The sequence below is a fragment of the Arvicanthis niloticus genome, chromosome 20 (assembly GCF_011762505.2).
Source record: "Arvicanthis niloticus isolate mArvNil1 chromosome 20, mArvNil1.pat.X, whole genome shotgun sequence".
In the NCBI taxonomy this organism is placed as follows: domain Eukaryota; kingdom Metazoa; phylum Chordata; class Mammalia; order Rodentia; family Muridae; genus Arvicanthis; species Arvicanthis niloticus.
The window spans coordinates 15,420,808-15,433,116 of record NC_047677.1 but is presented as its reverse complement, the minus strand read 5'-3'; the positions used below and the strand labels follow the sequence as shown (position 1 = coordinate 15,433,116).

At 49.2% G+C, this 12,309-nt stretch overlaps 1 long non-coding RNA gene across 1 annotated transcript; it reads right to left on the bottom strand.

The window, feature by feature from the left end:
- Positions 1 to 590: 590 nt before the first annotated feature.
- On the bottom strand, positions 591 to 2,786 carry LOC143435319 (uncharacterized). Its single transcript, XR_013105508.1, has 2 exons — positions 2,262 to 2,786; positions 591 to 1,763 (listed from the first exon to the last, which is right to left on the bottom strand). It is a non-coding gene; the product is annotated as an uncharacterized LOC143435319 (long non-coding RNA).
- Between the last annotated feature and the right edge of the window lie 9,523 nt (positions 2,787 to 12,309).

The following is a 12,309-nucleotide window of genomic DNA, read 5'->3' as shown; positions in this document are numbered from 1 at the left end:
CCACCATATGGTTGCTGGGATTTGAACTCATGACCTCCAGAAGAGTAGTCTGTGCTCTTAACCACTGAGCCATCTCACCACCCTAATAAATACATCTTTAAAAAAAAAGAAAATGAAAAAGAAGAAAAATATGGAAATCAAATAAAAAACCAGCAGTTCTTTGTGGAGGAATGACTGACGCCTAAAGCCCATTCACAAAGTGTTGTTTCCACCTGTCATCTGTGCTTGCTCAGAAATGCAGCTGCAACCAACCAACTCTCTCTGGGCATACATTGGTCTGATTTCATACCAAATAAACATTTGCTACATACCCTTTGTCCTCCAGCCCAGGGGCTGCTGATAGGAAGAGAATTGAGGGTGATGTGTGGGATGGGCCACAGGAAAGGAACACAAAGACAGCTCTGAAGGTGAGGGCCAATAAATACACCTCCCACCTGACAAGCCAGGGACCGGTGGAGTATATATGGGTCTTCTCCGTCCCTTTTCTGTCGGCCCACCCCCACCCCCCCACCCCCCCACCCTACCACCCCCTACCACCCCCCCACCCCCACCCCCCCGCTAGATCAGCAAGGAAGACGCGACAAACCGGATCCTTCTCAACAGCCTTTATTGTAGAAGCGCTCTTTTAGATTTCTGGGAGAGACCTCGGATGCCCAGAATGGGCTGTTTATATACCCTCAGCCCTGGGCAGGGCAAAGCGCATGGAGGTGCACGATTGGTCAATTTGCAGTGCCTCATATGTATACTCTGCCCGGGAGGGGGTGATTGGCCAGGTTCGTGGTACCCTAGTGGTACCTCATTTGCATGCCCCGTTCGGGAGGGGCTGGAGCCAAATTCCAAAGTGCACTGTGCATGCGCAGTGCACTGGTAGTCACTACCAGAGCCTAAGCAGGCGCCATCTTGGATTGCCGCGTCAGAGCAGCTGGCGTTTAGTCAGCCGTCAGGTCGGCGGCTTACACTTTTCCACCTCACCTAGACTCCTCTCTTTAGCTGCCAAACTAATCATTTTGTAGGTATTAACTATTATGGACAGATGGCCTTTCCTTGGACTTGCCCTGGGATTCCTGAGACAGAAGGAATCTCCTCTTGCCTCAAGCAAGGACTGTGCAAATGTCCTCAGACCTTCCAATACCTGGAAGTTCACCAAACAAAAGACTAAAGCAGCCAGTGGAAATTTTAAATAGACTACCTTTTAAGTATTAAAATATAAATGATCTCATGAATATAAATGCAATAACTATATCAAGCTATTAAATTAACAAAAAAGGAAATGTGGTTTGTGGCTTGGGCCCTGGATCTCTGGCAAGAGCGGTGATGGAGCACAGAAAAGGTTCATAGTTGTTCTCAACTGGGAACCTCTGGTGTCTGTCAGGCACAGCAGAGGAAGGGATTGTCTAGTGTCCTTAGGAGGTCTCTGTAGGTGAGCAGTCTACAGTCAGAGAGGAGGAAGCCATTTGACAGTCTTTGCACACAAGCATCAATCATCCACAAATACCCAGATTCAGGAGCAAAGCCCTTCCATTCCAGCCTACGTGGGGAACAGCTTTGCAAATGTCTTATGGGTCTGAGGCCTTAAAGTCCTTGTCTTAGTTAGGGTTTCCATTGCTGTGAAGAGGCACCGTGACCAAGGCAACTCTTAGAAAAGAAAACAATTGGGGCAGGCTTATAGTTTGAGAGGTTCAGTCCATTATCATCATGGCGGGAAGCATGGCATTGGGCAGGCAGACGTGGTGCTGGAGGAGCTGAGAGATCCACATCTTGATCTGCAGGCAGCAAGGAAGAGACTGAATGTGTTTCACACTGAATGTAGCTTGAGCATGTAAGACCTCAAAGGCACACCACACCTCCACAGTGACACACACCTCCACAGTGACACACACCTCCACAGTGACACACACCTCCACAGTGACACACACCTCCACAGTGACACACACCTCCACAGTGACACACACCTCCACAGTGACACACACCTCCACAGTGACACACACCTCCACAGTGACACACACCTCCACAGTGACACACACCTCCACAGTGACACACACCTCCACAGTGACACACACCTCCACAGTGACACACACCTCCACAGTGACACACACCTCCACAGTGACACACACCTCCACAGTGACACACACCTCCACAGTGACACACACCTCCACAGTGGCACACTTCCTCCAACAAGTCTACACCTTCTCAAATAAGGCCACAGCTCCTAACAGTGCCCTATGGCCAAGCATTCAAACATGAATCTATGAGGGCCATACCTGTAAGCTGCCGACCCGACGGCTGACTGAACAGCGCCACTGAATTGCAGCGCTGCCGCTTCAGACTCGGTGGGCGCGTGCGCTCGCACCAGCCGATCTGACGCGGCTAGCCAAGATCTGAGAGTAGGGATCTTCCATTGAAAAAAAAAAAAAAATGCATCCATCCATAAGACTGGGCTGTAGAAAAACCCGTAGGTCATTTTCTTAATTAGTGATTGATGGAGAAGGCACAACCCTTGTGGGTGGGGCCAGCCCCTGGTTAGTGGCCCTAGGTTCTATAAGAAAGCAGGCTAACAAGTCACAGGGAGTAAGCCACTAAGCAGCAGTCCTCCAAGTCCCCCTCCTCCAGTTTGAGTTCTTGCCTTGGCTTCCCTCAGTGGACTATGATTAGGGATGTTGTGGATTTCCCTTCTCGGGGGTTCAGGGGCCATGTCCACGGCCCTTGATGATGGAGAGAGCAGAAGCGGCAAGCAGGGTTCAGAAGGCCGTGTGATGTAAGAACTTCCCAGGTCAGCTGCAGTGGGACAGCTCTACTCTGTTCCACGGGTAGGGTACATAAGGGCGCTTAGGGGTGTGGCGGAGGGCTGATTGGTCCTAACACAGCACCTGATCATCACGAGGGAGGGGCTTGTGTGCTGAGTCATGCATGTTTGCAGAGAGCTCTGCACAGGGTCATCCTCCGGATCCAACCCAGAAGGACATGCTAAGTACTCCCTGGGCCACTGAGTCAGTCTTCTTGTTCCTAACCAATTTTGATGTCAGGATCAAACCTCCCCCTCCCTTTCTTTGTAATAAACCCTATGTTTATGTGGGCCAGACAATGAAGACAATGCTTAGAAAGGCATGGAAACACTAAAACTTGCTCAATCCTTTTCAGAACTGTCAAGGTTCCGACAGCAAACAGCTAGCCACTCAGAGTCAAACTGTATAATCTGGGGAGAGTTTTAGAAAAAGAACCAACTACAAAAACAAAGGCAAGCCGGGCAGTGGTGGCGCCTTTAATCCCAGTGTTTGGGAGGCAGAGGCAGGTGGATTTCTGAGTTAGAGGCCAGGCTGGTCTACAGAGTGAGTTCCAGGACAGCCAGGACTACACAGAGAAACCCTGTCTCGAAAAAACAAAAACAAAACAACAACAACAAAGGCAAGATGTAAAAAAGATGAAGGCATAGGCTGCTGAGACTGGACCTGTGGGGACAATTGCCACCAAGGAGGGAAAAAGGGGTTCTGGATGACAGCTGTGGCCTGCCATCAAGAAATGACCCATAGGTTGGGGCTGGAGAGATGGCTCAGTGGTTAAGAGCACTGGCTGCTCTTCCAGAGGACCAGGGTTCAATTTCCAACACCCTCTTCTGGCCTTCATAGGTACCGAGTGTGCAAGTGGTGTATAAACATACATGCAGGCAAAACTCTCATGCACATAAAATAAAATAATTTTAAAAAGAAAGAAATGACCCATAGGAGAGCCAGCCCTGCACTCTTCTGAGGCCCATCTTGGTTTCTACGGGAATGCAACCCAGACAGACATACCATCGAACCAGGAAGGCCACTCTCCAGTAGACAGAGTGTGACTGTAAAGGACAATCGTGTGGCTTCCACATGACAAGCTAAGTGGTCTAATCCAATATGGCTTACCCAACTAGTCGAAATATTCACTATTTAAAAACAATTCCATACACGAGTACTCCGTTTATATCACTTCTGACTCCTCCCTTGTCCCTCCTACTTCCTCCCAAATTCATCGTCTCTCTTTTAATTATTATTGTCACACACACACACACACACACACACACACACACCAACACTGGCACATCAGCTGGGCTTGTCAAGTACAGGTCGTGTCTAGGTGACAGTAACGATAAACTTTCCTGGGAGCAGCTTCCCTATCATGGAGAAGATATTATCTCATGAAAGACTTCCTGGTCCACTGGCTCTCCGTCATCCCCACACCCTCCTCTTCCAAGATGAGACCCCTGAGCCTAAGGTGGAGCGGTTGTGTTGTAGATGTGCCAATGGGGGCTGGACATCCCACAGTCCGCTGTGCATTTGTCATGGGCCCCATCTCCTGCACAAAGCTTCGCTGATGAGGGTGAGAGCTACACTTCAGAGACTGAGACAGAGCTGGGTGTGGCAGGGCCAGGCCTCAGGGTTGGAGACGGTGCAGGCTAGCAAGGGTTTGGTCTCTGTGACACCATGTTGGCGATAGAGCAGCTGTGTAGATTTCCTTCTACATATTCACAACAGAAGAAGTTAGGGTGATTTTCCTCACAATTCAGATTGGCTAAGCCTTGTCTTTAGGCCTTGTTGACCTTGCCTTCCGTCTTCTGAGGAAGTACGTACTAATAAAGCGCCAGCTCTGTTTCCCCAGAACCTCTGGCTCTCTCATATGCTCCCCTGTGTTCTCATAGACATAGACATGCCCAGCACCCAGAGACTAGCAAATCATCTCAGAGAGAAGCACGTGTATGATTGTGATATTATATATTATTATTGGTGTGTGGGGGTGTGCATGCCATCACACACTTGCAGAGGTCAGAGAACAAGCCACGGAGGAAGGTTTCCTCCTTCTACCATGTGAGTTCCAGGAATCAAACGTTCATCAGCAGGTACCTTTCCTCACTGGATATCTTGCTGGTCCATGATGTTGTACTTTATTCAAAGTGAGTGTGGATTTAAGGCAAGTTATCGGTTCTGTTAAAATATGCATTTGAAAATCCTACCCAACATAAAGGTCCTAGAGAGAAATGCTGTGACTTCTCAGAGACGGTGTTGGTTGGCTTCAGACCTGGGGACAGGTAACTGAGTCGCTTATCTTACATACTAAGGCAGACCCGGCCTCCAGGCTTTCCCAGCATCCCTCAGTCCCTATATGGCATAACCAGCCGTCAACCCTGAACTTTCCAGCCAGGGGCTGGGCTGCCCTTCCCCCAAAGGCTCTCCCTATATAAGCCAGACATTTTGGTCTTTCCTGGGTGCTCTCTCCTCCTCTCCTCTCTCTCTCTGTCTCTCTCTTTCTCTCTCTCCCCCTCTCTCTCTCTCTCTTTCTTTCTCTGATTCTCTCCCTCCCTCCCCCCCCCCAGACACACACACACACACACACACACCCTTTCTCTTCCCTTCTCTCTTCCCTCTCACCATGATGACTCCCCTGGTCTCTGTTCCTGGGGTCAGTGAACTCCTCCAAGAGCAGCTTCCCAGTAAACCTGCCTTAAATATAATTTAATCTGGCTCGAATTGGCTCGTTTCCCTTGTGGAGAAATTATTTATCAGGTGTGTCTAGTTGCAGGCTTTCAGATGTGACAGTTTGTCATTGAACTCTTCCGAGCCTTCAAGTTGCAGTAATGAGCAATTAAGAGAGAGTGAGGACTGAGGGGACAATATGAGGGACGTGGGTGCTGATTGGGAAGCAGGTTCCTTCCCTATCTTTAGAAACCGTCTGATACACATGTGTAAAGCCTGGAGATAACGTTCATCCACCATTTATACATTTTTCTATGGCTTGAAAGACCAAGGAAATTCAGGGCAGGCCATCTTAGGGTTCTATTGCTGTGAAGAGACACCATGACCAAGGCAACTCTTATAAGGACAGCATTTAATTGGGGTTGGCTTACAGGTTCAGAGGTTCAGTCCATTATCATGGCAGGAAGCATGGCAGCATTCAGGCAGGCATGGCATTGGAGAAGGTGCTGAGAGTTCTACATCTTGATCTGAGGACAGCCAGGAAGAGGGTCTCTTCCACCCTGGGCAGAGCCTAAGGATAGGACCTCAAAGCTCACCCCCACAGTGACACATTTCCTCCAACGAGGCCACACCTCCTAATAGTGCCACTCTCTGGGCCAAGCATATTCAAACCATTACAGCCATATGGGTAGCTGGCCTGGTCACTGCCTTACTCTTTCAGAGAATCTATGTGAGGCAGAGAGCCCCCTCTTTTTTTCTGAAAGCTGCCAGCCAGGCAGGGCAGGATTAGAGTACTCCTCCGAGTGGCTGCATTATTTGCTCACTGTGTGTCTGCATTTACCAGCGCTTTGGAACCCAGTCTCATTACTGTTTTTTGTTTTGTTTTGTTTTTTTTAATAGATGCACCAATTCCAGGCTTGGGTGTGTCGAGGAATAATTTTGACGTGTCCCCCACAGCCTTGTGGGGGGAGAGCTTGGCCCTCTAGGGCATGGCACTCTTTTGAGAGGTGGTGACAATCTATCCAGAGGAGCATCTTCTTGAAAATTCTATCAGATTCCCCAGCCCCCCCTTTCCTTTCTTCCTGTTTGTCATATCCTCTCATTACCATGTTGTTCTGCCTCGCCACCACCCCACGGACCAAGGATTATGAATGATGAGCCGCAAACAAACTCTTTCTCTCTCGAGTTATTTCTAGCATTCTGTAACAGCAGCAAAAAGCCTTCACACAGGGTTTCATGCAAACAGTGAGAAATGAGGCAGACATTTCCTCTAGACCCTCAAGTCCCGTTACTGAGCAAAGTAACTCTCCATGAGGAGATGCCTTAGTTATGGTTTCTATTGCTGTGATAAAACACCGTGACTAAAGCAACTTGGGGGGAAAGGGGTTTGTTTGATTTACACATCCTGAATCACAGTCTATTATAGGAAGCCAAGACAGGAACTCAAGCAGGGCAAGAACCTGGAGGCAGGAGCTGATGCCGCAGCTGATGCAGAGGCTGTGAAGAAGGGCTGCTTTCTGGTTTGCTCTCCATGGCTTGCTCAGCCTGCTGTCTTATAGAACACAGGACTACCTGCCCAGGGATGGCACCGCCCACAGTGGGCTGGACCCTCCCCATTGATCACTAGTTAAGAAGATGCTCTGTAGACTTCTCTATCTCCTGATCATATGGAGGCATTTTCTCAACTGGGGTTCCCTTTTCCCAGATGACTCCATCCCGTGTCGAGTTGGCCTAAAGCTAGACAGCATAGGAGACCATCATAGTGAGGCTTGAGAGGACAAGAGAGCTGGTGTGAAGAACTAGGGGGACACGGGGAAAAAGGATATGCTTCCAGGAGCCACAGTGTCTGTCTTAAGGTACTTTTCTATTGCTGTGGAAAGACATCATGATCAAGGCAACTTATAGAAGAAACAGTTTGGGGGCTAGGCGGTTAAGAGCACTGGCTGTTCTCCCAGAGGACCCAGGTTCAGTTCCCAGCCCCTACATAGCAGCTTACAACTATCTGTAACTTCACTTCCAAGGGATCCAAAACTCTCACACAGACATAAACATGCAGGCAAACAAGGAGGAGGAGGAGGAGGAAGAAGAGGAGAAGGAGGAAGAAAAGGAGGAGGAGGAAGAGGAGGAGGAATCGTTCTGAAGGGGCTTGTGGTTTCAGGGTTTAAGAGTCCACAATGGAGTGGAGGTGGCAGGATGCTCTAACAGCAGCTGAGAGCTCACGTCTCTAACAGCAAGCAGGCAACAGCACAAACTCCCAAGCCCCACCCCCAATAACACACCTCCCACAAAAGTGCACTTCCTAATCCTTCCCATACCATTCCCCAACTGAGGAGCAAGTATTCAGACACGTGGGCCTGGGAGGAGGCCGTTCTCATCCCCATGAGCCAGGCTACTCTGCACTGACACCTTCACCAGACTGACTGTTCAGACCCCTTCCCCCAAGCAGATGGAAGGAAAACTCTCATCCACTAGCTCGAACGAGTGTTGAGTTCCTGCACCCAGGAACCAGGAACAATGTTCTTGGGTCCTGAGGAGTAGGACAGGACCTTCACAATGTCGGCATGATCTCGGATGACACTACCTTCCAGGACACCGATTGGACAGCAGACACCTACAAACAGTCTGGTATGGTGCAGAAGTCCTAAACGTGGCCCACACTTCCTGCTTGTTTTCATTCTTGTTCTTTTGAGGCAGGGTCTCCTGTATCCCTGACTAGCCTCCACCCAGATACATAGCCAAGGTTAGCCTTCAACTCCTGATCCTCTCACTTCCACTTCCCAAGTGGTGGGATTACAGGTTTACACTACCCTAGGTCTACACAGCCACACCCTCGCTTGGTCCATTCTCTCTTCACGGAGGTACAGATGTGTGGGTGTGCGTGTGTGCAGACAACTTTGGGAGCTGGTTCTTACCATCTACCATGTGATCCTGGGGCTCACACCCTGGAGGCCAGGCTTCATGGCAAACACCTTTACCCTCTGAGCTATTCCCAGCCATGGGACATGGTCTCGCCAGCCAGGACCTGCTTTTATGAAGAGTTGTTCTCTTGTGCCCAGATTGGAAGAGCTCTAAATGAAAGAGATGACCCTTGATATTACTTATGGCCCCAGAAGAAAGGCACCTCAAGTGTCATGTCAAGCAGTGTTTTAGATGAGCATGGACCCAGAGCCAGCTGTTGGAGGGTTGTTAAATGCAGATTCCCAGAACCCACCTTCTGCTGGAGTCCTCACCTCAGGAAGTAGGGAACCAAGAACCAGGAGATCACAGGTTTTGATATATATATGTGTGTGTGTATATATATATATGTGTGTGTGTGTGTGTGTGTGTGTGTGTGTGTGCGCTGAGTGCAACTATTCATATATATGTTGGTGTGTGCACAGCAACTAGAAAAGTGAAAGCTGAGATACCTGCCTTGAGGAGCCACAGTTAGAAGCAGCTTTCTCAGCCTGCAGATTTTCCTGCTGTTGTCTTCAAAAGAGAAAGAAGAAAAAAAGATATTGCATGCTGTTTTAATGTTGTATTTAATTTCTTTTTCTTTTTGTTTTGTTTTTCGAGACAGGGTTTCTCTGTGTAGCCCTGGCTATCCTGGAACTCACTCTGTAGATCAGGCTGGCCTCGAACTCAGAAATCCTCCTGCCTCTGCCTCCCAAGTGCTGGGATTAAAGGTGTGCACCACCACCGCCCAGCTTCTTTTTTTTTTTTTTTTTTCAAAAATTATTTTTTTTCAAGATTTTGTGTATTCACCATTGCTCTCTTCAGACACACCAGAAGAAGGCATCAGACCCCATTACAAATGGTTGTGAGCCACCATGTGGTTGCTGGGAATTGAACTCAGGACCTCTGGAAGAGCAGTCAGTGCTCTTAACCACTGAGCCATCTCTCCAGCCCTGTACTTGATTTCTTATTGCTGTTATTCTTGGTTTGCTTTCTTGAGACAAGGTCCTCTGTAGCCAAGGCTGACCTTGACGTTGCTGTATAGTTGAGGATGGTCTTGAACTCCTGATCTTTTTGCCTCTATTTTCCTGTTACAGCATAATGTTGGATTTGAAATAGCTATCCCCTCACCTCTGGCCTACATGCCACCTACCGTGTATGTATCAAGTGTTCCATGAGGCACTCCCTAGGTTAGAATTGGAACCAGACATCCAAGCCCTCCCACGAAGAACTAAGCTCTTCTCCCAGGGCTGGTCTGATCCACCGTTTCCTATATGCAGAAGCAGCTTGGAGTTCCCTGGGTCGTGGGGAGGCGCCGCCACAATATGCGTTGCTTTGGGCTCAGCTGTAGCGTCTGTAGTTCTGAGGTATCCCTACACAACAAAAGCAGGCATGAGTGAGCAAAAAGCCTGTTGGGTCTGGCGGCCTCAGCTCCACTTTGAACTATGGAAAACCCAGACTAACTGCTCCTCCCCAGCCAGACTTGAGTTCTCCATTTTGTATAAGGAATGTACTCATCTCTCTTATTCCAGGGCTTCTGGGGAGACCTGCTCTGCTACTGAGAGATGTCCGTGGTGGGAAGACCTCCCTTCCTCCTTTCAAGGTCCACAGAAGATGGAGACTGAAGCTTAGTAGCTCCGGGGGGAGGCAGGCTTTGGGAGTCAGTGCAGGGGTACAGCTCTGTTCTGCAGCAGCCCCTCCCCTTTCCTCCAGCCTCCCCACAGACCATGAGCTGTGCTCAGGATCCCAGGCTGCTGCCAATTACAAAAGGACTCTTAACTCCGTTTTCACAGACCCTTGATTGATAGCACTGGTGAGTGAAATTATAAGCCTTAATGATCACGTTAATTTTGGGGGAAAGGGAATCGGTCAGAAGAGGTCCTCAATCACAGGCTCTGCAATCAGCTGGGCGAACTCAATGACAGGCCAGAGCAAGAGAAGAGAGGGAAGAATTAACTTCTTAAAAGGTCACCAGAGAGTAGGGGGAGAGCAACCAGACACAAGGGACGAGGCTCACCAACAATTCTGGAGCCTGAAGATGCACCTCCCTGAGCTGGGGCATCTGGCCTTAGCTACAGCGGAAGTCACTTGGTAATTTGACAGTTGTATCAGACTGGCGCCTCCCTCAATGACTGGGCATTTGACACAAAGCCCTGGGCTCAACCCATGTCAGACATATACACATACAAACAAAACACTCATACACACACCACCACCCCCACATATAACACATAACATACATAGCATATACACACACCACACACACACCACACACATACCACACACACACATATCACACACACACCACACACATACCACACACACACATATCACACACACACACACGAACCACACTACACACATACCACATCCAAACAAAACATACATACACATACCACACACACAACATGCATAATACATACACGACACATTTAACATTCACAACACATACATACACAGACATACCCACACAAATATACATGAAACACACACACACCACACACACATCACACATAACACACAGCAATACACACACAACACACACATACAAACAAAACATACATATACATACCACACAAACAAAACACACATATTAATATACAACATACACCACCACCACACTCCCACACACACACCTGATGCCTGGGCCCTACCTCCAGGGGGGACTAATATAATTGGCTTGGGCTGCAGCCTGGGTATTAAGCTTTTTAAAGCTCCCCAGGTAATCTTATGAGCAGCCAAGAGGAGATGGACTTGTCTAAGTGGAAGGCTTTTGGAGGCTAGTAGACAAGGTTAAGCACATCGGAAATGGGCTTAATCTGATCAGTCCTACCACCGAGGAGAACTTCTGGTGGCTTCCTGGACCCACTTGAAGATAATGACAATGGGATATTAGACCAGAAGGAGGGCAGTTAGGCCTTGCTGAGCTGAATACCCTGTTTCACAGATGAAATCCAGAGGAGTGGAAAGAGAAGTTGACGACCATGACGGGGGTCTCATGGCCATAACTACGAGACCTTGCTTGACCTTGGCCGTGCTCCTTCCCCCAGGATCATGACTGAGGAAACATCCAGATTGGCCAGGATGGATGGAGTTGTGTCTGTCTTCTGACCTCCACGAAGAAGGAATCTGGATCTCTCCTGACCCTGGCTCAGTGTCTTGGAACACAGAAACCAGAAGGTGTTTGTGGCAGCAGTACCATGAACAGAATAAGGCCACCCTGCTGGTCTAAAGAGCAAAGCTTGGTGTCCTCATGACACTGACTCTGCAGGCGGTTTCCAATTAGAGCACTATAGCACTTCGTGGAGACACAAAGATGCCAGGGCATGTGGTGGCACTCTGGTTCCTTATCTGCGTCTGTCTGGTGCCACACTGCTGACGGGCCAGCTGGCTGTGTGCAGCTGGGCTTGTGGCCTTCCCCAGCAGGCTCCGCGGAGGTTAGCAGCAATTGGAGAGAAAGAGATGGCACATGTTCCAAAACCTATAAGCGCTGCTCAAAATGCAGACCACATGGGGATAAGCCATTTGTCATTTGTGGTAAGGGTACTGGAGTTAACTCAGTTTAAGGAGAGTTACTGCCCAGTCTGCTGTCCCTACAGTCTACCCAGTAATTCTGTTCTCCCTCCCTCTCCCTCCCTCCTGTCCCCCTCCCCAACAACCCTGGGGGGGAGAGGGAGGGGGAGGGGGAGGGGGAGGGGGAGGGGGAGGGGGAGGGGGAGGGGGAGGGGGAGGGGGAGGGGGAGGGGGAGGAGAGGGGAGATTGTTACTTCAGAAGTGATTATTTTTGTTAATGCTCTTTTTAAAGAAGAATCTGTTCTCTGATGTCGGAGGGCTGCTTGTTTCTGTCGAAGTGCTGAAGGCCAGAACCCAGGGCCTTGCTTGCACATAGTGTGCACCTGTTTTACCTCTAAGTGACACTCCGGCCCCTTGATTTGTG